Genomic DNA, 25,103 nt, shown 5'->3' with positions numbered 1-25,103 from the left:
TTAGGATAGTACAAGGTTGAAAGGCAACAGCACTTATCATTAAGTTCATGAGATGAACTTATCACCTCCTGCTTTTTATTGAGAGCAGTTAAAGTTGATGTAAAGGTGCTGGGTAACAGAGTGGACTAGTAAATGGCTTGAGTTGCTCCCTTGGTCGTGGCTAGTCCTGAAGGAGTCTACACAGACCCAGCAGGACATGATCTCAAGCAGCTATGCACAAAGAGCACTTCAGATGAATCCCACCTAACACTCCAGAGGGAAAGATGTGATCAGAGTGCTGTGATCACAGAAGACACCCAACTCTTCCTTCCACCACGAGGAACAAATGCTGCTCTGCGGTCTGCATCAATCTGCTTTTCTCTTAACGAAGGAGACCTCTATGGGGAAGATGACAACAGAAGTCCAGGCAGCAGCAGCCAAACACATGGGGTTGCTATTGTCTGACTCAGGAGACACACCAAAGAGCTGAGAAACGGAGAAGGAATCATTCCTGTCTCAGGAGGACCAACAAGTCTGCCTATGTTGGTAGGATTTTAATCTGTCAGGGGCTAACAACAAGCAGGGGTCCCACAAAATGACCCTTCTGTTCCTCTCACAGCTTCATGCTCCTACCCAAGCAGTAGTTACAAAACCTCCCGCCTGAGCTTGGTGAGGACACCCATGTGAGCTACACCAGCCGTGCATGTCAGCTCCCTGCCTTTGCAAAGCTACCTCTACATGTCGCTCACCACCCATGGTGTCAAAGCCTCACCACGATGGCAAACCCTTGTCAGCTCTGTTCTTACCCTGTCTGCGCTCAGAGGGTCCCACCAGGTCTAAAGTGTTCTGCAGTGTGGCTGAAGGTTGGAGTCTATGACCTTAGAGGACTTTCCCAGTCCAAACAATTCTATGATCCTCTTGGACACCAGCAGTTCACATCCAGGTGAAACTGCAGATGCCTCTCTTGTCACAGACAGTTGTGAAATCCTGGACAGACCAGGTGGAAAATGTTGAAGCATCAATCCTGCACATCCAATTTCTCTCACCATGGAACTGTCACAATTACAGAATATTTTTGGTTGGAAGAGATTTTTAAGTTCAAGTCCAACTCTTATCCCAGCACTGCCACATCCCTCAGCACTGCATCTACCTGGCTTTTAAGTCACTTCAGGAATGGGGACTCCACCACTGCTGTAGGCAGCCTTTTCCAGGCCTTTGAGGGAAGAAATTTTCCTCATGTCCAATCTAAATCTCAGCTTGAAGCTGTTTCCTCTTGTCCTGTCACATTAATTGGAAGAAGAAACTGATCCTCACCTTGCTTCAACCTTCTTTCAGGGAGTTGTAGAGTCATAGCCTTGTTTTCTGCAGGTTGAACAATTCCAGTTTCCTCAGCTGCTCCTCACCAGCCCTATACTCCAGACCCTTCACCAGCTTCATTGCCCTTCTCTGGACCTACTCCATCACCTCAATGTCCTTATAGTGAGGACTCCAAAACTAAGCTCAATATTCAATGTGCAGTCTCACCAGTTCCAAGTACAGGGGCGTAATCAGTGCCTTGCTCCTGCTGGCCACACTGCTCCTGATCCAAACCCGGAGGCTGCTGGAATCGGTGGAGAAACATCAGCTCACACCAGCTGCAAACCTCTTCTGATGTTTTTGGGCACTCTGGGCCCATTACTACCCACAACAGCTGTGAGACAGCATTAGGTCTGCCACAAACTTCCTCCCCGCCTCTGCTGCGAGGTCCCTCAGCTCCCCAGGGCATCACTGCACTTGCCCAGCAGCTCCCTGGCTGCCCAGGGGACACAGCAGTGCAGTGGCACTTGTTCCCTTCGGCTGCCCTCGCTCTCCTTGCAGGGCTTTTCTGTGTGTGCTGGAGCAGCCACAGAAGAGCTGGCTCAGTTCAGCAGGGCCTCCGCTCATTTCCTGAGCGCTTTTTGATGCGTTCCGTTTGTGACCAAGCTTGGGCTGGGATCCCAGCTGATATTTTAACATCAGCCTCAATAGATTTCAAACTCCAGCCACAGTAAATACTTCCCTGACATGCACTCTGCCTGCTTTTTGGCACTTCTGCTTGTGTACAGTATCATGAATTATTTCCCCCCCTCCCCCCTTTCTAAACCTTTCCTACCTCTCTCCCTGGCAGTTGTCAAGAAGAAGACAGCATCTTGGTGAAACTGCCTGCTCCTTGGTGAAGCCTGGAGGCACCAGATCGCTTTGACAAATCCCTGCATAATCATCATCACATTCTCTGCTTAACAAGAGACAGATGAAGCGGTGTGCCACGTTCTGGGAGATGTTTACAGGACAGAGAACATTGGAACAACCACATGGCTTCCAACCAGGGAGCGAACTACATGAGGAACCTGGTGTCAGCAGTTGCCAGGACCAGAAAAGAACCAGTCTGTAAACAAGGATGCAAAAATTCTCTTGTGGTAGTCAGTGAGGAATTTTACCCACTCAGGCTGCCCACTGCTATGTTTTCTCAGATTTAGGAGAGGAGAATTCCTCACTCAGTGTAGTAAAGCACTAAGGAAGCAGTTATTAAGCTCTTGCTCAATGTTACACCTGCATCCAGCTCCAATGGGCTTGTGACTCTGTCAGAAGTTATCAGTCCATAGCTTAGAAATCATCCAGGCTGCAGTTCACTAACAGCAGTAAGAAAGGTCCTGCACTTTGGGCGCCTCGAGATCTTGTCATGCCTGCTAGACAAGGAGGAACCTTCTCATACAACAGATAGTTACAGACCACAGAATCATCAGGGTCAGGAGGGACCTCAAGGAGCATCTAGTTCCAACCCCCCTGCCACAGGCAAGGACACCTCACACTAGGCCAGGTTGCCCAGAGTCACATCCAGCCTGGCTCTAAAGACTTCCAGGGATGAAGCCTCTACCACCTCTTTGGGCAACCTGTTTCAGTGTTTCACCACCCTCATGAGGAAGAACTTCCTAGCATCAAATCCTAACCTACCTTCCTCTAGCTTGGACCCATTCCTCCCAGTCCTGTCACTACCTGACACCCCAAAAAGTCCCTCACCAGCTTTACTGTAGCCCCCTTCAGATACTGGAAGGCCACAGTAAGGTCTCCTCAAAATCGTCTCTTCTCCAAACTGAACATCCCCAACTCTCTGAGCCTGTCCTCAAAGGACAAGTGCTCCAGCCCTCTGAGCATCCTCATGGTCCTTCTCTGGACACATTCCATCATGTCCATATCCATAATAGGGACTTCAGAACTGGACACAGTACTCCAGGTGGAGTTTTCAGATGGTCTCCTTCTTGGCCTGAAGCCTGTAGACTCCCCTAAAGGTGACACTCATCACTGGGAAACACTGAACAGGCAAACAGAGATGGACTTTCCTCTTGTCATTTCCTTTTCTCACCATCACAAGGAGAGTTGAACTCTCCAGAAAGAAGGATCCTACAGCACAAGAGCTCTTGCTGGGTGTCACCCATTCCGCTGCCTTAGTCTTTTACCAGGGTTTCTTTCACAGTATTTCAGAGCTGTAGAGACAGCTCTGAAGTCTCCTTTCCTTCTCTTGGAGCCTGATCTGAGGGCAAAGAGTGGAGATTCAAAACAAACAATAAACAAACTCAAGCTCTCCTAAGTGTAAGCTCCCTGGCTGATTTTACTCCCAGTCTCCTGCTCACTCTGGAATTTCTTTTTTCTTCTTTTTCTCTTCCCTCCCCAAGAAAAAGGGTCAGGAGGATGGGGAGGGGAAGTAAAAACAACCCTCCAAACTCCATCAAGAATCCAGCTCTGCAACCATAGAGTCAACAGATGAGGCAAGGTGACCATTGTCACCTACCAGAAGTCCATCAAACCCTGCTGCTTGCTCCAGATTTGGTTGGTAGATCTGCTCCTGGCTGGCCCAAACTGAAGTCCCAAACATCTGTAGAATTTGGCTCCAAGTGAAGGTCTGATCTGAGCTATCCTAGAAATTCCAGTTTTGTCTGGCCCAGAAGTTGTTGGCCATCTGCAGAGTGGAAATGGGAGTGGAAACCTGTCATCACAAGAATGGAGTGAATTCTAGGCAGGCTGCTTTAACACTCTTCACGATGGCTTCCCAGCTGGCAGAGATGGAGCTCAGCTGCAAGACAGTGGAACCACATGGATTCACACCACCCAGGAATCCAGCCTTCTTCAAAAGAATTCATGGCACTCCAGGGTGGAACAGAGAGCTGACAGAAAACTTAACTTGTATTAAAATGCCACAGATCTGTGCAGGAAGACATTCCCAAGCAGCCACAAGAGAATTCTAAGAAGCCCTCCAGCATGGTTGCTCCATTGCACTGTGTTGCCACCAGTTCCAGTCAGAGGTCAAGGGGTTATGATGCTACCTTTTCCACAACTCCTGAAGCTTCTGCTGTCCCAGAGGAGGCTGTCACAACCCTTGTGCCACCCAGCCCATATTTGTCCATGACAGGGTGGAATATTTGAACAAGGATTTTCAGACACTGAAGAAAATCTCCAAGGTTTGACCTTTCACATGGTGACTCTCCACATAGGTTAGAGTTGTTTGTGTAGGTTAAGACATCATCAAGTGTAGAGTCAGGAAGAAAAGATGCCTGGCATTGAGCTGTCACTGAAGTGGAAAGCACAGACAGAACCAGCAGGGTGAAAGTGGAGGGGAATGGAGTGTGTAGTGATTTTATTTTGGGCACAAAGAGTGAGCCAGCAACATACCAATGAATCATAGAATCACAGACTGGCTTGGGTTGGAAGGGACATTGAAAGCTCATCTGAGTGCAGGGGGATTGGACTAGAAAGAACATCTGCAAGTAAAGCAGGTTGCTCAGAGCCCCAAACAACCTGACCTGCAGTGGTTCCAGGGATGGGGCAGCTACCAACCTTTCTGTGCAACCTGGGAGGGGCTCTTATCACTCTCAGTATCAAGTATTTCTTCCTTCAATCTCTCTCTTTCAGTTCAAAGCACCACCAGTTGTCCTGTCACAACAAGCCCTGCTCAAAAGTCTGTCCTCATCATTCTTATTGTCTCCTCTAAGCACTGGAAGGCCATCAGGTGGTCTCCCTGACGCCTTCCTTCTCCAGGCTGAACTATCCCAAGTCTCTCAGCCTGGCCTCACAGCAGAGGGCTTCCAGCCCTGTCAGCATTGCTGTGGCCTCTTCTGGCCCTGCTCCAACAGGTCCCTGTCTGTGCTGAGGACTCCAGAGCTGGCTTCAGCACCACTGTGGAATCTCAGGAGGGCAGAGCAGAGCAACAGAATCCAATCCCTTGACATGCTGGACACTTCTACAGGTTTTCCACCACATCCTCCACTACATATTTCTGTATCAATATTTTCCTTCCAACTTAGGTCACCAACAAAGAGATGCAACTATTCCTAGAATCATAGAATCATTTTGGTTGGGAAGACCTTTAAGATGATTGAATCCAATTATCGCCCAACTCTACCAAGTCTGATTTTGGCCTGCCTTGGCATTCCATCATTTGTGGATTCTGGAAGAGAATCTTAACTGAGAGTCTTAAAGTACCTAAGTCTTACAGAAATTTTCATGAGCTGTTTTCTTTTATTCCTGACTCATCAGGCAGGGAAACTGAGGCAGCAGGAGGTAACACACAACTCAGTGGTAGACAAGAAGAGAATGTCTTGCTCCAGACTTCCAGCTGGTTGGCTCTGCCTCCCAGACAATGTTGGCTCCTAGGTAAATAATGGAGCTGTCACACCCAAATGTTATTTTTAAACTGTGGGTATTGAGCTTGGCACCAACTCCAGCAAAGCACAGCACGACCAAGGGAGTCCTGAGGAACAAGTGCCCTGCACAGATGGAGCTGCTTTGGGGAAAACCTTGTTGTTCTGCTACATTTATGTAATCAGTTGAATGGGAGCCCAGACTCCAACCTTTCAGCTTCACAAGAGGACAGGGAGAGCCTGAACCGGGAGGATAGGGCAGGATGGTGGAGCTGGCTCCACCAGCCATCACCTTCTCCACCCTAGTGCCCTGGCCCAAGCCGCTCCGGTCAAATCCATAGGGGGGCAGCAAACCCTTTGTAGTCATGGGACAGACTTCCCAGAGCGATCCTCTTCCAAACTGTCCCTGGGCAGCTGGAGAGCCCCACACAAACACAGCGCCCTTGGCAAGGATCAGCACGTTTGCAAGGTCAGGGCAAGGAAGGTGGACCTGCAAAATGTCTTTGGACTAGACAGAGGTGGGCAGTTCAGCTCAGTGACACAGCTGGAGAGGACATGGCATGTGTGGCCACCAGCAGGGCTAACAAGGCTCTGGGCAAGCAGGTGAGTTGTGCATCAGCATGGTGACAATGATCACAGCAAAGGTCCATCCACTTCCACATTCAGCATCCATTGTGGCCAACAGGAATGGAGGAAAGACTATAAAGAAGAGAGCATACATGGACTCACTCCAACCCAGGATGCTTCCCTGCCTCCAGAGGTACCCAGCTCCAACCAACTTCATGGTATCCCACATCCATACACTTCCCTCTCAGCTGCAGCTTTAGCACAGAGAGAGAAGAGGTGGAAGAAAGGAGCCAGGACAGCAACATGCAACTGCAGCAAACCCTGGGGTTGGATCCAAGAGGAGAGCTCTAAAGAGTCCTCAGCAGGAAAGAAAGGTTTAACGAGGCCTCCCCTTGCTGTTCCAATACTGGGTTTGATTGGAGAAGGAACTGCCACCAGCTCCCCTCCCTTGCCCCAGTAACACACCATCCATGCCTGCTCCCCTCTGCTGGCACTTGGCTCCAAAAAAGAGCAGAACCAAACACACCCTGTGCCAAGGCAGTCCCAGGGCCATGGCCCCAACACACCCTGCGCCAAGGCAGCCCCAGGGCCATGGCCCCAACACGCCCTGCACCAAGGCAGCCCCAGGGCCATGGCCCCAACACGCCCTGCGCCAAGGCAGCCCCAGGGCCATGGCCCCAACACGCCCTGCACCAAGGCAGCCCCAGGGCCACGGCCCAAATGCACCCTGCACCAAGGCAGCCCCAGGGCCATGGCCCCAACACAGCCCGTGCCAAGATGGACCTGCCAAGCAGCTGTCACCAGCTGTCACCCCAACACATGCAGACATATCCTGCGCCTGCCTGCAAACAAGATGGGTTGCTTTCCTGCCTCCTGTGTTTGAATCCGAGGGTGCTGTGGGAGAGCCTTCCCTCCTCCTGAGTGTCACACAGGGGCAGACTCTCAGAGTTACGTCTCATTGAGCATCCCATGTCCTGACACAGGATCTCCAGAGGAGGAGACTCCACGGCCTGCTCTGGGGCTCCAGCACACAGCAGAGAAGTGTCTCCTTAAGCTCAAGCAGAACCTCTTGCATTCTAGTGTGTACCTACTGGCCCTTACCCTGTTGCTGAATGCTGCTGAAGAAAGTCTGATCCCATCCTCGTGGCCTCCACCCTCTGGATATTTATAAGATTCCATTTCAGTCTTTTCCAGGCTAAAGAGTCCCAGGTCTCAGCCCCTCCAGCCCCTACCATTCTGTGACACCTCCTGCTCTGTGAAAGCTCTCCAGAGGGTTTAATTTCTGATTTTAACACTTGGATGATCTTTGCCTGAATGACCACATGGATCAGCACCAAGTGGAGTAACCTCAGGGGCATCTATGTGACCTCTGGCACAGTCACGCTGGTGTTAGACCAACACCTCCAGTGGCACAGCAAGACTTTGCCATCATTTGCAGCAGGCTTAGTAAAGCACTTAGGTTGTGCTCCTCAGGCATAAGGTAACACATTTATTATAGGGAGAAATAGAAAGGGGCCTGAAAGGCAACTGGGAAGATTGTTTCTTCCAAGGCTCTCCTGAGTAACCACCACCAGAAAAGCTTTGACAGAGTCAGAGTGATGGAGTAAAAACCTTAACAAGAACAATTTTCACCATGCTACAAGTTTACAGCCCAGAATATAACTTCTGAAAACCATTCAGCATCATCTGCCAGGGAGAAGATGAGAGGAATGAATCCTGCTGAACCCAGACCCAGAGCTGCTGTCATGCACAGCAGTGAGTCAACGAGGCAGAGGACAGCCTCTAAATCACTTGTAGCACTCTGGGACATGAACATGGAGCAAGACAGCCAAGTGGCACAAGACCTCCCCTGTGAGGAACACCCATGCAGCCAGCAGCATGAAAACTTGGCCAGACAATGGCTGCTCCCACTCCAGCAAGGCAGAAGGAAAGGTGAGGGCTAGGAGCTGGGCATGCTCCCAAGTGCTGCTGCCAGCCCAGTGAAGCTTATCCTCTCCAGTCACTAATGAGGCTTGAGCCACTTCAGTGATGCAGGAGAGATGCTGCAGGAGCATGGAGCAGGGATAGACTCAGAGGAGCTGTGCTCTCTTACTCAGGGAAGCCTGCAGCTTCTTGTTCCCTCTTTGCCTACCATGGGCGGACAGAGCACATTAGGACACTGTATAAAGAGGGATCAGGCTTTTTGGAGTAGGATGCATTAATTGCATCTGCCTTCCCCTTCACGAGGGCAGGTTCAGACTAGAGATTAGGAGCAAATCCTTTACAGCAAGGGTGATGAGAGACACTGCAACAGGTTGCCCAGAGAGATTGTGGATGTCCCCTCCCTGGAACTGTTCAGAGCCAGGTTGGACAAAGCCTTGAGAAACCTGGGCTAGTAGACAGCATCCCTGCCTGTGGCTGGGAGGTTGAAATTAGATGATTGTTGAGGTCCCTTCCAACCCAAATCATTCTAGGCTTCTTTTTCTAGTGGCAAATGTTGACCCTGGAGCAGCACTCGAATGGTGCTGGAGTGTTAGCAACAGAAAAAAGAAGTGAAAAGTACTGAAAAACTTGAGGATAGAAAAGCACAGCTTTGATAATACATACTAGAAGGTGTCCACAGAAGGGCCGTGAGGATGAGCAGAGGGCTGGAGCTCCTCTCCTACAGGGACAGACCGAGAGTTGGGATTTTTCAGTCTGGAGAAGACTCCAAGGAGACCTTATTGTGGCCTTCCAGTATCTGAAGAGGGCTACAAGAAAGCTGGGGAGGGACTTTTTAGGGTGTCAGGTAGTGATAGAACTAGGGAGGGGATGTAGCAAAACTAGAAATGGGGAGATTCAGACTGGATGTTAGGAAGAAGTTCTGTACCATGAGGGTGGTGAGATGCTGGAACAGGTTGCCCATGGAGGTTGTGGCTGCACCTCCCGCCCCAGAGGTGATCAAGGCCAGGTTAGATGAGGCCTTGAGTGGCCTGTTCTAGTGGGAAGTGTCCCTATCTATGGCAAGGTGTTCAAACTGGATGACCTTCCAGGTCCCTTCCAACCTAAACCATTCTAGGATTCTGTGAAAAGAGAATAAGTGGGGCTGGAAAAGGAAGTAATCACAGGTCACTTTTTTGGGGGGTATGGGACACAAAAAAAGCTTTTATGCTACAACTTTTTAGATTCATAAACACTCCCTCCACTGCCCAAAGGTCACCTGCATAAATAACCAATAATGTAACTCTTTGGAGACCAGCAAAGCCAAGTCAAACGGAGACTCCGCCAGCGCGTCCACAATGCTGTTTACTCCATCAGTGCACCAGTCCCTGCGACTGGAGCACTTGACTCTGCCCCTTCCAGAGACAAAGGAAAAAACAAACCAACCAACCCATCACAAAACTCCAGCAGAACTCCAAAATCCATCTGAATGAGTCACAGCAGCACCACGTGACGGCTGTCCCCTTGCAGACCACTCTGAAGCATGCACTTCCACCAAGCTGCATCCGAGACGTCAAACCATTCACTCCATAAACCCACTTGATTATAAATACCAGCATCCTGTCCCGGGGCAGGGGGGGGGAGGATTTGAGGATTATTTTTCCCTTGTCTTTTTGGTTTTCTTTTTTTTTTTTTACACTCCTAATTCAAGCCCAGCCCCATCAAAACAGCCCTGCTACAGTCTTGCAGAAGCAAGTGGCTTTTGAGGCCAATCATGCCAAAAGGCAGAGGGAGGGAGGCAGCAAGAGGGGAACAGCGAAAGCTTTTTCGCTTTCGCTCCTCAGCACTGTTGCGAAACCTTCCTCCAAAACATAAGACTCAAGTCTAGTTGCCATGTTCTAAACAAACCATGGTGGGTTACTCTGCTGCGCTCCTGCAACCAGGAATGTAGGTCAAGAACTTCTAGACCTCTTGGATTTTAAGGTACACAAACCCTGGCAGCACTGCGATTCTTCTTTTCTTTGCCTTTCTTTTCCTCCATTTTTTTTTCCTTTCCTCCTCCCTCTCCTGCCCTTCTCTCTCCACTTTGCACCTTTTCCTTTCTCCAGTTGCTTTTCCCGTCCTGTTTTCCCTCTCTCCTTCCTTCATCTCTCCCTCTCCTAACATTGCAAGCTACAGCTTCAAATCAAACACCCTGAAAAGCTCCACTCTGTTTATCAAGACATTTTCGATTCTGCCTTTTTCACCAAGTAGGGCACAAAACAAGCATGCGAAAAATGCATGTGGTGTGCAGAAGTCGATGCACATCCATCCAGCATGTGAAAAGACATGACAAGCTTGGGGTTGTGTGCCCATGTATGACTGCACATACACTTGCTTTCCCCTGTACATTGCATTTTCCCTTTTTGCAGCCTCAGGGAAGGCTGCAGGCTGGCTGCCGCAGCCCGGCTCAGCGCGTCGCGAACCGTGTCAGGATGAATAATGGGGGCAGAGATTCTGCCAGAGGGTCATGGAACAGCAAGTACGTAAAAAGGCCAGATTGTCCACGCAGTATCAGCCCAGGGTTTGCAAAGTGCTGCCAGACAGAGACCAACATCAAGTTGTAGACTTCTAAGGTCAGCAGAAGCAGGAGGTCCGTTTCTGCTGAGCCTTCTTGCAAGAGCGTGGATTTACAGATTGCCATCCAGGAATCCCAGCGACCTTTCCTCCCCTCCCCAGCAATAAAAGTACAGAAGTGCTTAAGTAGGTGGTTAAAGTCAAGCTGTACCTCAGATCTTGTAACAGGCTGCTCTTGGTCTCCTTGAGCTGGAAGATCAGGGCCAGATCTTCTGCTGATGAAGCCTCCTTGATTTTAACCATTTGCTGGGTTGTCATTTAGAAGATCCGGGCACGATGTGGATATCCAAGACAGAGCTGACAGGCAGAAAAGAACGACTACATCCCACTAAACAGTTGACACACTCTTCCTCAGGTTTCCAGGACTCTTTTTTTTCCTCTGGAAATCATTTTCTTTAGGATCTTTCCTCCAGCTACTGAAAGAGGAACACACTTCACTCAGTATTTCAAACCACTACTGCAGCCTGTGTCTGGGAGCTCAGCGTAAACCTTCTTGGGCCCAAAGTCCGCACCTGAAAGGTCAGAAAAAGCAGAAGAGAAAAACATCAAGGAGAGGTTAGTACAAAAAAAAAAAAAAATAGAGTAGAGAGAAAAATCCTGATTAAAAAAAACTCCTTCATTCAGTCTCTACAATATTATACTCACAAGGAATGTGATATGCCAGGAGCTGGAAGCCTTCTAAGTGCCAAAATGCAGGTTATTCATGCAGCAGTAACTGGTGCCCCTGAACATGGTCGTTGTGACACAGCCAGTTTTTTCCACAGGACATCCCAGATCATTCTTCCCTGGTCCCCATCCAAGCCTGAATTTTTCTGTTTGTCTCCCACAGCCTGGCCTTGTTCTGCCTCCTTCTGTGTTGTTGCCTCCACAACTGAGTTTTTTGGTCCTCTTGGACTTCACGTTTCTTGGATTTGGAGCCTCTGCTTGCCCCATCAACCACCTCAGCTTCTTTCCCTTCTCAGGTGTATCATACCCATCTCTCAGTCTCGCTTTGTCATCCCACCCTTCCAGTTCCCTTTCCTGGCATCAGCCTCCTCCCTGCTGGCTTCCAACACCATTTCAAGTTTCAGACCTTCTGCGACTCCTCACTTGCCACACCAGACTTCTTCTGTGTAGCTGCTCCCTTTGCTACCTTCTCCACTACGTTCAGCACCTCTGCATTTGAAGTTCAGTTGCATACCTTCTCCCTGCCTCCTAGACACAAGCAGAACTGAAGCCAGCAAGACCACAGGAGAGACAGACAGCTTTTCCATCTCCTCCCCAGCAGCATGGTATCATGAAAGTCACTAGGAAGGTTTCTGGATTAAATACAGATTCAAGGACTGATTTGAGTTGGAAGGGACCTTCAGTAGTCACCTAGTCCAATTCCCCTGCAGTCAGCAGGGACATCTGCAACTACAGCAGGTTGCTTGGAGCCCCAACCAACCTGACCTGCAATGGGTCCAGGGCTGGGGCATCTACTGCCAGGCTCTCATCACCCTCAGTGTCAAACCTTTCTTCCTTCTCTCCAGTCTGAATCTCCCTCTTTTAGTTCAAACCATCACCCCTTGCCCTGCCACAAGAGGCCCTGCCCAAGAATCTGTCCCCATCTTCCTTACAGTCCCACCCATAACCACTGGGTATTCATCTCTTGCTACCAGTAGGAAACGGAAGAGACTAATTTACACACAACCTGAGAAGCCTGCAATGTATGAGATACTTCTGGATGCTCCCAGACACCTTTACCCACAGCACTCCAAACCAAGACAGCACTGCTCTTCAAAAGCAGCCATCTATATATGCTGCTCTGGCAGCCTAGACTCAGCTCCAAACCTTCTCACCCTAACAGCACCAACTCGAAGTGGTCTTGTTCAGCAGGAAGCCCTCTTCTGTAAGAATGGACACCCAACACCATTAAGAGAGGAAGCTGAAGAGGCTGGGAAATGCTCAGGTGCTGGCTCACAGATGGTTTTGAGACAGAATCACAGCAACATCCAGGTTGAATAAGACCCTCGGGATCACCAAGTCCAACCTATAACTCTACTCTACAGACACTTTAGCTTAACAATGACACAGCAAGGGCAGCAGGTGTGTGGCTGGAGTAGTTGCCAAGAAGAGAGGGACAAGGCAAACTCACAACCAGTGAAAAACCTTTGGATTGACTCACTCACAAGAAATGCCCTCTGGATAAAGAAACCTGCTCTGTTAGCAGCCTTCACCTACCCTCGGTGGCTGTTCCAAAGCATTCACCTTGGAAGATGTGGCCTTTGACAATCAAAATACCAAACACTTCAGGTTTTATTGCAAGCCCTCCTGCCTTGGAAAGAGCTGATGAAGGTCCCACTGTGCTCCTGGGCCCATGAGTTCCAAGCCCTCATACCTGTGGCTTGGTGGTACATAAGTCTGCTTATAGCAGCCACACTCCAACACCTCACCCCACCTCCCCACAATCCCACAGCCCCCAGAGGAACCCTCTGACTCATGGCAGACACTTTCCTTTCCTTTCTCTCTTTTCCCCTGCATAGTTTGCTTGCTGACATCCAGAAAAGGGCTTCTACCTCATGGAAACCAGACAAGACAGCTCCCGTGGGCTGCCAGCTGCAAGCACAGGGTGATTTGTCATCCTCATCTTGTCAATCAATGACACAGCCTAGCATGAGTTTTGGAGGTTCATAAAATCAGAGCTACAGAATAGTAGAGGCTGGAAGGGACCTCTGGAGTCCAATTCCCCTGCCAAAGCAGGATGACCTAGGACAAGCTGCACAGAAATGCATCCAGACTGGTTTGGGTTGGAAGGGACCTTTAGAGGTCATCTAGTCCAACTAGGTGTGGAGAAAGGGTGGAAATCAGACACCAGAATACCACATTGATTCTTCAGGCTTTGGGGTGAGCTCTTGCAGGCACTGTGAAGGACATGGTGGGATCTGGGAGCTGATATATACCATGCATGCACAGCAAGAGGATGCCTTGTGACCACAGCTTGAATGGCACCCTCCAGGGACAGCACTTGCCCCATCCCCTTTCCAGCCCTACTGGTCAATGTGCTCTCTGGGAGAGATGCAAAAGGGCTACATGACTGCTACCTTGCTCAAAGAGACTGTTTGCTCACCTCAAGGCAAGCACAGATCAACTTGCACCATGCTGTAGTCACCTGGAAGGCACAAGAGCTGCATACTATGCCCATGTCCTACTATCTGACACCCTCAAGTCTTCCAGTTGCAGCTGTGGTCTGGTTTTCATCTCCTCCTACACTTTCCTGCAAGGAATTGCCATTATCCCAAGAGCAGGGGGCTGTGGGGAAAGTCAAGAGGCTCATTTTAAAAGGCAACAGCAACATCTGAGTCTCCAGGTTTTTGAGGTGATTTTTGGTAATCACTCAGAACTCCCCTTTGTACAAACTCTGCCAGGGCCTCTGCTTCACACTGCTCAAAGCCAGGTGACCCTCTGCACCTTCCAGAAGCTCTGCAGCTAGCTCCTCACATCCACTTTGGGGAAAATTTCTCAAGGAAGAGACCAAAACTAAGCCAAGCACAGAACTGTCACAAGGCATAGACACTTCACTGAGTTTTGCTGCCAATTTTCATCATGAGTGTCCCTGGACCAGGACACTGTCCTGCAGATCATCCCTTGGCTCTGTTCATGGGATCCCAGCATGGTGGGGATTGGAAGGGACCTCTGGACATCATCTAGTCTAACCCCACTGCTAAAGCAGGGGCTCCCACAGCAGCCTGCCCAGGAGCACAATGGCCAGGCAGGGTTGGAATCTCCTCAGAGCAAACAACTCCATAACTCTCTCTGGGCAGCCTGATGCAGGACTCCAGCATCCTCACAGAAAGGAAGTGTTTCCTCCTGTTCAGGTGGAACCTCCTGGCTTCCAGTTTGTGCCTATTGCTCATTCTCCTGTCACTGGGCACCACTGACAAGAGTCTGGTCCCATCCTCTTGACTTTTGCCCTTTTGCTATTGATCAGCACTGAGCAGATTCCATCCAGGGCTGCTCTTCTCCAGGCTCAACAGCCCCAGAGCTCTCAGCCTTTCCTCCTCACAGAGATGCTTCAGGCCACTCAGCAGCTTTGTAGCTTTCCCTGGTTCCCTCCAGTGTAGCTTCCAGTGGTTCCCTGTCTCTCAAACTGGGAGCTGAGAACTGGATGAGATTCTGTTCAGCAACACAGTTACAGAATCATGGAATGGCTTAGGTTGGAAGAGACCTCAAAGCTCATCCAGTTCCAACCCCCTGCCATAAGCAGGGACATATCCCACTAGAAAAGGTTGCTCAGGGCCTTGTCCAACCTGCCCTTAAACACCTGTAGGGATGGAGCAGCCACAACCTCCCTGGGCAACCTGTGCCCATGTCTCACCACTCTCACTGTAAAGAACTTCTTCCTAAGTTCTGTTGAGGAAGATATGATGAGCTGGAGACAGAAGGAGGTCTCCCTTAATTCCCACGGGGGCACCATCCCAGTCCCTGACCTACCCTAGTAGAGGAGCACGAGCTCCAAGTGAGAGGACCAAACACTCAGCCCTGCAGTGTGGGCATCTGTAGCAGGGGGCAGCTGCTCCTCCTCCTCAACAACAACCACCAGAGGGGAGAGGGTAAAAAAAAAGAGAGGTCTTTTTTCTTCTTTTTCTCCCTCCTCTCTCTCCACCTTCCAGAAAGTCTTGGTTTCATCCCACTGTGGAAGGAAAACAAATGCTCTCAAACCGCAGCATTTTTCACAGACCGGAATTTCTGGCAGTCTGGCCAGCCTTGGTGGATCAATACCAGGCATTTCTTTCCTCCTCTGCTCTGGCCTTTCCCTTCCAGCCTCCTTTCCCCACCCCCCTCACCCCCTCTTCCTTCCACCCTGGCCCCACTCACCGAGGGGAATAAGGGAGCTGGAGGTGTGGACCGGAGGAGTCGGGAACGCTCCAGCTCGGGTTTAAAAGGGACAGAAAAAAACACTGGCGTCAGCCGGAGCACCAGGGGCAGGCACGGAGACCTTGTTTTGGATTTCACAGAGGCTGTCCCTGGGGACATCTGCCTTCTGACTTTTTTTTTTTTTTCTTTCTTTCTTTCTCTCTCTCTTTTTCCCCCCCCCTCTTAACGCATGGTTTTGTTTGCAAGTTAAAAGTCTCAGGATCTGCACAGGCTTTGAAGCGTGGTCAGCCTGCCAGATGGAATTAGTCAGTGCCTTTTGGTTGGAAACCCTAGGCAGAAGAAGAGGGATGGAAGGACAGTGCTCTTCTCATTTATCAGACAAACCCTCTGCATCCAGCTCACCTCCCCCTCCCCAAAATGGGGCCTGAGAGCTCCACGGGACCCCCCAAAGCAGACAGAACCAAAGGCAGAAAAGCAAGGAGGGAGAAAAACCTTCCCTGTGCACAAATGGATGTGGCACCAGGGTGGCCAGTAGGACAAGGGAGGTTATCCTTCCCCTATATTCAGCACTGGTCAGGCCACACCTTGAGTGCTGTGTCCAGTTCTGGGCTCCTCAGTTCAATAGAGATGTTGAGGTACTGGAACTTGTTGAGAGGAGGGTGACAAAGCTGGTGAGAGGCCTGGAGCACAGCCCTGTGAGGAGAAGCTGAGGGAGCTGGGGGTGTGCAGCCTGGAGGAGGTTCAGGGCAGAGCTCATTGCTGTCTGCAACTACCTGAAGCGAGGCTGTAGCCAGGTGGCGGTCAGCCTATTGTCCTAGGCAACCAGCAACAGAACAAGGGGACACAGCCTCAAGCTATGCCAGGGGAGGTCTGGGCTGGATGTTAGGAGGAAGTTGTTGGCAGAGAGAGTGATTGGCATTGGAATGGGCTGCCCAGGGAGGTGGTGGAGTCACCATTCCTGGAGGTGTTCAAAAAAGCCTGGATGAGGCACTTAGTGCCATGGTCTGGTTGACTGGACAGGGCTGGGTGCTAGGTTGGCCTGGCTGAGCTTGGAGGTCTCTTCCAATCTGGTTGATTCTGTGATACTGTTCAAGATCCAGCTCAGGAGTTGGTGGCCTCTGAGTTAATTGATACTACTCAAGATCCAGCCCAGAGGTTTGTGCTGGTACTTGCCTGAAGCTGTAAGATGTCAGTGGTGATTCCTCTGCTTAAAAGCAGTGCTCAATTTGGCTCACCTCACTCCTGGCTCATCCTATCTTTGCCTCTGTCCCCACCATGGCCTATCTCAAAACTCCCTACTATTAGGCACTCCAAGACAAGCATTCCCTCTCTCAAGTGAGCAGACTCCTTCTCACACCTTCCAAAGTGAGCCTTTGCCTTCACGTTTCCTCACCCCATGTCAAGCACAGAAACCCAAATACCATCTCTAAAGCTTCACCAATGTATCTTCTCCTCTCTTCTTTGCCTGCCTTTCTTCTCTGACCTCACCCTTCACTGCTCCTCAAACCTCTGCTAAAAGCTTCAAGTCATTCTGAAGGCAGTCCCCTGACAAAATCCCGCTTGGAGAACATCCACTTATTTCCACATCATCCAAAACCACCACCCAAGAGGAGAGTTAGCAGCTCTTGTTCCAAACGTGCAATATATGGATGACAGCCCACCCTACAAACAGAGTGACATCAGTAGATGTGGGAAGAGCACACAAACGTGAGATTGGAGCCAGCAGCCTCCTTGCAAGGGAGCAGTGCTAACTACTCACCAGCTGAGACCTCAACTTTGTTTCCAAAGAGGGATGGAAGAGGCAGATTGGCTGTCATGTTGGTGCAGAGTGGTGCTATCAAAGCAACCAGGCAGATCCATGCACAGAAACAGTCCATGCGACCTTTGGACTCTCCAAATTTCTCAGCAGCAGCAGGGAGGTCCAAGTGGCATAAACAACTCAATATCAGCAACTCAATATGAGCAAGCAGCGTGCCCAAGTGGCAAAGAAAGTCAGTGGCAGCCTGGCTGGGATCAGAAATGCTGTGTCCAGCAGGAGCAGGGAGGCAACGACCCTCTTGGAGTCTGCTCTGCGCTCACACCTCAAGTGTTGTGTTCAGTTTTGGGCATCTCATTACAAAAGAGATGTGGAGGTGCTGGAGTGGGTCCAGAGGAGGGCAACGAAGCTGGGGAAGGGCCTGGAGAGTAAATCTGCTGAAGAGCAACTGAAGGAGCTGGGGATGGTTAGTTTGAAGAAGAGGAGGCTGAGGGGAGACCTCATTCCTGTTTACAGCTACCTGAAAGGGCCTTGTGGAGAGATTGGTGCTGGACTCTTCTCACAGGTTATTAGTGACAGAACAAGAGGGAATGGCCTCAAGCTGAGACTGAGCAGGTTTAGACTGGACAGCAGGGAACATTTTCTCCCAACAGAGTGGTCAGGTACTGGAATGAGCTACCTAAGGAGGTGTTGGAATCACCACCCTTGGATGTGTTTTAAAGCTCATTTGGATGTAGTGCTTGAGGAGATGGTTTAGGGTGAACTTTGTAGAGTAGGGATAATGGTTGGACTTGGTGATCCTGGAGGGGCTTTTCCAACCTGGATGTTTCTGTGATAAAGCAATCATGGTGCTGAAATACTTGAGGAAGAGAAACTAAACCCTGGGTGACAGATCCCAGTAGTAGTAGGCAGTATCTCAAGAGCAACAAGCATGAGACAACAGCATCTGCAGTTTAGTGCTGTCCTCTTAACTGAATCACCAAAACCAAAGGCAGGTTTTGAAGCCTTCACCAAACACTTTGCAGGCTGCAAAAGCAAAGGCATGTGGGGGTGCTGTGAACAACTGGCTGGATATGAGGCAGCCTGCGCCCAGCTGGCCAAGAAGGCCAACAGCATCCTGGTCTGCATCAGCAAAAGCATGACCAACAGGGCTAGGGCAGATATTGTCTCTATACTTAGCACTGGTGAGGCTATACCTTGAAATCCTGAGTTCACTTTTGGGCCACTCACTACAAGAAAGACAATGAGTTGCTGGAGCTGGTCCACAGAAGGGGAACAAAGCTAAGGAAGGGTCTGGAGCACAAATCTTATGAGGAGCAGCTGAGGGAACTAGGGTTGTTCAGCCTGGAGAAAAGGATTCCAAGGAACAACCTTGGAATAAAAGGTTGTGATAGGACAAGAGGAAATGGCCTCAAGTTGCAGCAGAGAAGGTTTAGGTTGCACATGAACAACTTTTTCCCCCAAGGAGTTGCCAAACCCTGGAACAGGCTGCCCAGGGCAGTGGTGAAGTCATCATCCCCAAAGGGTTAGCACTTCAGATTAATGGGAGCACAGGGAGAGACCCTTGAAGTCCAGGCAGTGCCTGTGAACACTGCAGGGCAGCCAATGTGCAAGCAGTCTGAAAAGTGCATCTGCTCGTGCCAGACTTGAATCAGCCTGCAGAGGACTTTGCCAGCTGAAGCTAAAGAAAGATCTTCCTTTCCAATATGACATAATGACCCAGAGACCAACACTACCCTTCACAGAAGCAGCACACCAAGGACCTGTCTCACCCAAAAAACTTTCCCATTCCTCAGTAGATGGGCAGAGGGGACACAGAAACATAACAGCCCAGAAGTCATGAAGCAGAGGTTCTCTTCCCCCACCTCCTGATGGCGGCCCCTGTAAATAGGCTCACCTTGCTACTAAGTGAACCAGGACAGAGATCATCTCAAGTAACAAGAAATCAAAATACTTACAGGGACCTTCTCTACAAAGAAGATTTTGCCTATCTTGTCTGAACTGTGGTTCACCAACACACATCTCCATCATCATGCTGGCCTGTGGGACAGATGGTGGCTATCTGCAGATGTGCACATGTCCCAGCCCTATCACCTGCTGAATGTCAGGTCCTCAGAATGCCCCCCAAGACATCTACAGGCTAACAATGCTCTGTGGTAAATAAAACCAGCCCCACCCAGCTGAAGACACACATGCCAAAGTCACCTGCACCCCTGAGAAAGCAAAAACCAATGCCAAACAGACAGTGCCAACTTACAGCCTTTGCCAGCACCACTCTTGCTGTTGGTGAGCCCCAGGAAAATCATTCTCAATTAAGACCACTCAAAGCAAACCAAGTCAAGCCTTATTTCCAGAAGACAGGACATCCCAACAGCTCCATTTAAGGCCAGGCTGGATGAGGCTCTGGCCAGCCAGATCAAGTATGACATGTCCCTGCCCATGGCAGGGGGTTGGAACTAGATGCTCCTTGTGGTTCCTTCCAAACCTGACTGATTCTATGATTCCATCAGGTCCATCCAGGAACCCAAACTACTGCTTCTTCACTTCCTTGCTCCTCCTTCTCTAGGCTCTTCCTATGCTATTGCTCAGCACTGACTAGTTCTGAATCTCTGAACCTCAGCACAGTGGGGGTTGGAAGCAAGCTCCGGAGATCACTCAGTCCAACCCCTCCTGCTGAAGCGGAGGCACCCACAGAAGCTTGCCCAGGATCACAATGGCCAGGTGGGGTTGGAATCTCTCCAGAGGAGGAGGTTCCCAACCTCTCTGGGCAGCCTGCTCCAGGTCTTTGCCACCCTCACCACAAAGAAGTTTCTCCTCCTGTTTAGATGGAACCTCCTGGGTTCCAGTTTGTGCCCACTGCCCCTTGTCCTGTCCCTGGGCACTACTGCAAAGAGCTTGGCCATGTCCTCTTGACACCTATCCTTTAGCTATGGATCAGCATTGATCAGATCCCCAATACTGACTGAGTACAGGCAACTGCCTTGAGAAACCTCAACTTTCAAAGAAACCAAAGCAGATCTCCAGAAGAAGCAGTGGTGTGCAGCTACCAGCTGGGCTGTTTGCTAGTACAGGAGTAATCTCAGAGCCTTGCTCAGCTGAGTGAGCATTCTCTGCTTAGGAGAGCAGAAGCTCTTAGTTGAGCAGAAGCTCAACTCGCATCCTTCCTGCTCAGAAAGATCATACCACCACAGAACACAACATTTGGCTTTTGCCCACCTCGCACCACAGCCTCTCAAACAGCCTGACCTTAGCCACTGAAGCTGGAACAAACCATAGCTGGACAGGGGCTTCTCTTCCCAGCAGCAAAGAGACCCCCGTGGACTGCATTTCATCACCACAAACAAGGGGACCAGGGAGAGCAGCAGTGAGTTAATTTAGTGGCAATCTGGCCCCATTCTGGGATACTCTGTGCATATTTAAGGGATGCTCTCAGCTGCCAACACAGCCCAGGGCTGGGCAGCATATGAGTAACTCCGGTTTAGAGGAAGAGGCAACAAAAGAACCTAAGAGAGGTTCTGAAAGCAGGAAAAACAGGCTTGTTTGTGAAGCCAAAAAGAGAGTGCAGAGTCTTCCCAGGCCAAGGGAATGTTTCTTGCAACGCTGCTTTGCCTTGGCTACCTGGCCACCCTCACATAAACAATGGAGACACACCAAGCAAGCAAGGAGGCTTCACAGAGGTTATAAAAATATCACTTGTGTAATGAGAGTGAACCAAGACTCATGACTTGCTGGTTGGAAGGAATGCATGTGCTTCCCCTCTCCATTTTTTTTTCCCCTCCCCTCTTCTCTTTTTTTTTTTTCCCTTCCCCTCTCATAAAAATCCAGATAAATAAAAGCCTGAGGCTTATTGGATGGTTCCTTGCACATTGTTTGGGAAGCAGAAACAACAACAACGGCGACCACGGCGGTGAGGAGCAGAGGCTGCCATTGGCGCTGCGTGACCGCTGCCTTCCTGTTGGCAGGAGCTGTTCTCACCCTGGCTCTGCCCTGCACAACAGCTGTCCACGTGTGACATCCCAGGACGTGATGAAGTCACTGTGCCCCTGTCAAGAGTCTCCTCACTCTGTCCACAGCTGGCATCATTTTGTCAATGGGGCATGGAACTGTGGCAAAAGCACTGATGCTCCAAGGGCTTCTGACCTTAGCTTTGTGGAGGATTCACTTACAGAACCCCAGCATGGGGAGGGTTGGAAGGGAGCTCTGGAGATCATGCAGTCCAACCCCACTGCTAAAGCAGGAGCACCCACAGCAGCTTGCCCAGAATCACAATGTGCAGGTGGGTTTGGAATCTCTCCACAGAAGGAGATTCCACAAACTCTCTGGGCAGCCTGCTCCAGGGCTCCAGCAGCCTCACACCAAAGTAGTTTTCCCTCATTCATCAGATGGAACCTCCTGGCTTCCAGTTTGTGCCCCTTGTCCTGTCAGTGAAGAGACTGGCCCTGGCCCCTTGCCTTCCATCATTTAGCTCTTGCTGAGCATTGATCAGATCCCCTCTAAGGCTGCTCTTCTCCAGGTTCAACAGCCCCAGGGCTCTCAGCCTTTCCTCACAGAGCTGCTTCAACCCCCTCAGCAGCTCTGTAGCCTTCACTGGACTCTCTCCAGTGATTCCTTGTCTTGATCTGCAGAGCCCAGAGCTCACTCTATACAGATGGATACCCAAAAAAGGAGTGGGAAAACCAGTGCTTGGGACACCTTTGCCTACCATGACTGGTTCACAAACAGCTGCTGCACACCAGAAGCCCACAGGCCAGCGAGACGCAGCTCGGCATCACCCCTACACTCACCACATCCCCCAACACTCACATGCTTTGTGAGAACCTTCAGATAAAAAAGCAGAAGTGCTGCCAGCTGTCAAAAAATGTTGTGTGTGGCCCTAGAAAAAGAACAAGATAGGCTTCAAAATAATAAGACTGAACCAACCCAAAAGTATTTGGAGTATTTTTCATCTGTTTTCTCATTTGGACCCTGGAGGCTTCATATTTTCAAGTGAAGTTGTTTTCTTCCAGGATCAAGAGAGCTGGAAATGCTAGTTTGAAATAAATAAATAATACTCAAAAAAATAATAAATAGAAAGCTGAGAATCTCATTCAGCCTCTTGATTCCAGGAGCTCAAATAAAGACCACAAGTCTCAAGTAAAATCCACAAACATCACAAGCTTCACAATGATGTTCAACAAGAGATGCCAACCTTCAGAAGCGTGGAATGGTAATTCCCACCTCACTGGATCTGGGGCTGTTTTCTTTTTGACTCCCCTCAGGTTCTGTGGTTGTTTTTCCTCTTCCTATAGGGACTCCAATTCTGGGCAGACAAACTAATTTCTTCCCTCACAACCCAGGGTGTAATTCCAGCTATGTGTCAAGTGCTTTTCAGAATCTTGAGTGATGGAGGTTTCATAAAAAAAAACAGGGGTTCAACATCAAGAGATGGTCTGAATGAGGAAAGCTGCATTCAAGGATCCTACATTTCATAGTAGCAGAGACTGGTTTGGGTTGGAGAGGATCTTTAAAGGTCATCTAGTTCAACCTTTCTGCAGTCAGCAGGGACATCTGCAACTGGAGATTGCTGAGCAACCCAAACAACCTGGTCTGCAATGGCTCCAGGGATGGGGCATCACCATCTCTCTAGGCAATCTGGGATGAGGTCTCACCACCTTCAGTGCCAAACATTTCTTCCTTCTCTCTGGTTTCAATCTCCCTCTTTCAGTCTAAACCATCACCCCTTATATCACAACAGCTCCTGCTCAAAAGTCTGGCCCCGGCTTTCTGATGGGCCCCTTTAAATACTGAAAGGCCACCAGAAGGCCTCTCCAGAGCTTTCTCTTCTCCAGGCTGAACAATCCCAACTGTCTCAGCCTAGCCTCACAGTAGAGGGCTTCTTTCCCTCTCATCATTGCCTTGGTCCTGCTCTGGACTTGCTTCCTTCTATTAGTTTAGTGCTGCTCAGTCAGGTCTTGTGTTGCCCCCAGGCTGCTCACTCCCAAGGCAAGGAATGATCACAGAATGTCAGAGGATGGAAGGGACCTCAAAAGACCATGTAGTCCAATGCCCCTGGCAGTGCAGGATGATAGAGACATAGAATAAGAGGGCAATTTCCTAGGAAATGAGGACATCCTGAAATGGAGGAACTTCAGGCTTGGCACCACTTTCAAGGGCTCAAAACAAGACCATAGGTTTAGCTGGGTTGTCACCTTTGCACAGGAGATGTTTTAAGTCCTATTTATTCCCCAGACTGTCCTAGACAAGGAGGAGATAAACCCAAGCCACAAACAACTCACATGTAGAACAAATATCTCCCATTGCCATCAGAGCAGTCAAAACTCTTCTCTCTGAAAAATGGGTTGAGAAAAAAAACAGTGATCATAGAATGGTAGAGGCTGGAAGGGACCTCCAAAGCTCACCTAGTCCAATCCTCCCTGCAGACAGCAGGGACATCCTTCACTAGACCTCCTACCCCTCTTATACATTTACTCTAAACTCATTACTTCAGAACACATTTGGTGGAGGTCAGAGGCTCACAAGTAAAGGAGCTCCAGGGAGAGGGACACAAAGCTGCACATTTCAGTTGGGCGACTGTCAATAGACATCTCTTCGCTGCCTTCTAGAGGTGAAAGCCAGCAAAGATAGCAGAGGGACTGTCAGGCTGTCTCCAACTATTCAAATACAGGCAGTTTGAACTGCTCTCCAAAGGTGTTGATCCAAGGAAAACATGAAACAGAAGTCAATGGATCTGAGTGGAAAATATTATAGCAGTCAAATCGGCTGCTTCAATAACACTACCTCTGCCCACAGGTATGTTTGAAGGGGATGGAGAGAGAAGGGAAAAAGAGAGAAGGTTCTGTGCTCAATATCTGAGAGGTTAGGGCTTGTTTGGGGATGAAGGTTTGTTGTTTTGGGTTGGTTTTATTTTTTTCTCCTGCAGATATCCCACCCACTGCCAGGGAGCTGTATGAGCCCCAGAACACAGGGACTGGTGGGCAATGGAAATATTCAACAGCAGCAGGGAGGGGGTGAGGGGGGGGGGGGCATCCCATAAATCACAGCATACAGCAAGGTCATGGCCCAACCATTTCTGAGTGCTGTGATGAGTCAAGTCACAGAATCACACAGAATCATCCAGGTTGGCAAAGCCCCTCAGGATCACCAAGGCCAACCTATAACCCTACTCTGCAAGACTCATCTTAAACCATAGCCCTAAGCACCACATCCAAACCACGCTTAAACACATCCAGAGTGGGTGACTCCACCACCTCCCTGGGCAGCTTGTTCCAGTCCCTGACCACTCTCTCATGGAAAACATTTTCCTAATGTCCAATCTAAACCTCCCCAGTCTCAGCTTGAGGCCATGCCCCCTTTTTCTGTCTCCAAATACCTGTGAGGAGAGACCAGCAGCAGCCTCTCCTAAGCCACACAGTGCCACACCTCACTGCAGGTCACCTTCATGCTCAACTTCCAGCTGAGGGGCAGCACAGCTGTGCAAAAACTTTAAGAGAATCAGAGAGTCATTTTGGTTGGAAGAGACCTTTAAGATCAAGTCCAACACTTACCCCAGCACTATCAGGTCACCACTAAAGCGTGGTGACCCCAGCACCACATTGACATGGCTTTAAAATCGCTCCAGAGATGGGGACTCCACCATTGACCCAGGCAGCCTGACCCAGGGCTGGACAACCTTTTTGGGGAAGAAATTGTGCCAGGGAAGGTCAGGGTGGACATGAGGAACTTCTTGAGGCTGTTTCCTCTTGGCAATTATTACTAAGAGACCAACTTCCACCTGGATCCAACCTCCTTTTAGGGAGTTG

The 25,103-nt window shown here is 49.8% G+C and overlaps 1 long non-coding RNA gene across 1 annotated transcript; it reads right to left on the bottom strand.

Moving 5' to 3' along the window:
* Positions 1–5,488: 5,488 nt before the first annotated feature.
* Positions 5,489–11,220, bottom strand: LOC135186305 (uncharacterized). The gene is made up of 2 exons (XR_010306815.1): positions 10,864–11,220; positions 5,489–6,329 (listed from the first exon to the last, which is right to left on the bottom strand). It is a non-coding gene; the product is annotated as an uncharacterized LOC135186305 (long non-coding RNA).
* Between the last annotated feature and the right edge of the window lie 13,883 nt (positions 11,221–25,103).

This window comes from Pogoniulus pusillus, chromosome 24 (assembly GCF_015220805.1).
Source record: "Pogoniulus pusillus isolate bPogPus1 chromosome 24, bPogPus1.pri, whole genome shotgun sequence".
In the NCBI taxonomy this organism is placed as follows: domain Eukaryota; kingdom Metazoa; phylum Chordata; class Aves; order Piciformes; family Lybiidae; genus Pogoniulus; species Pogoniulus pusillus.
The sequence above is the reverse complement of the archived record's forward strand: the minus strand, read 5'-3'. Positions and strand labels throughout refer to the sequence as shown.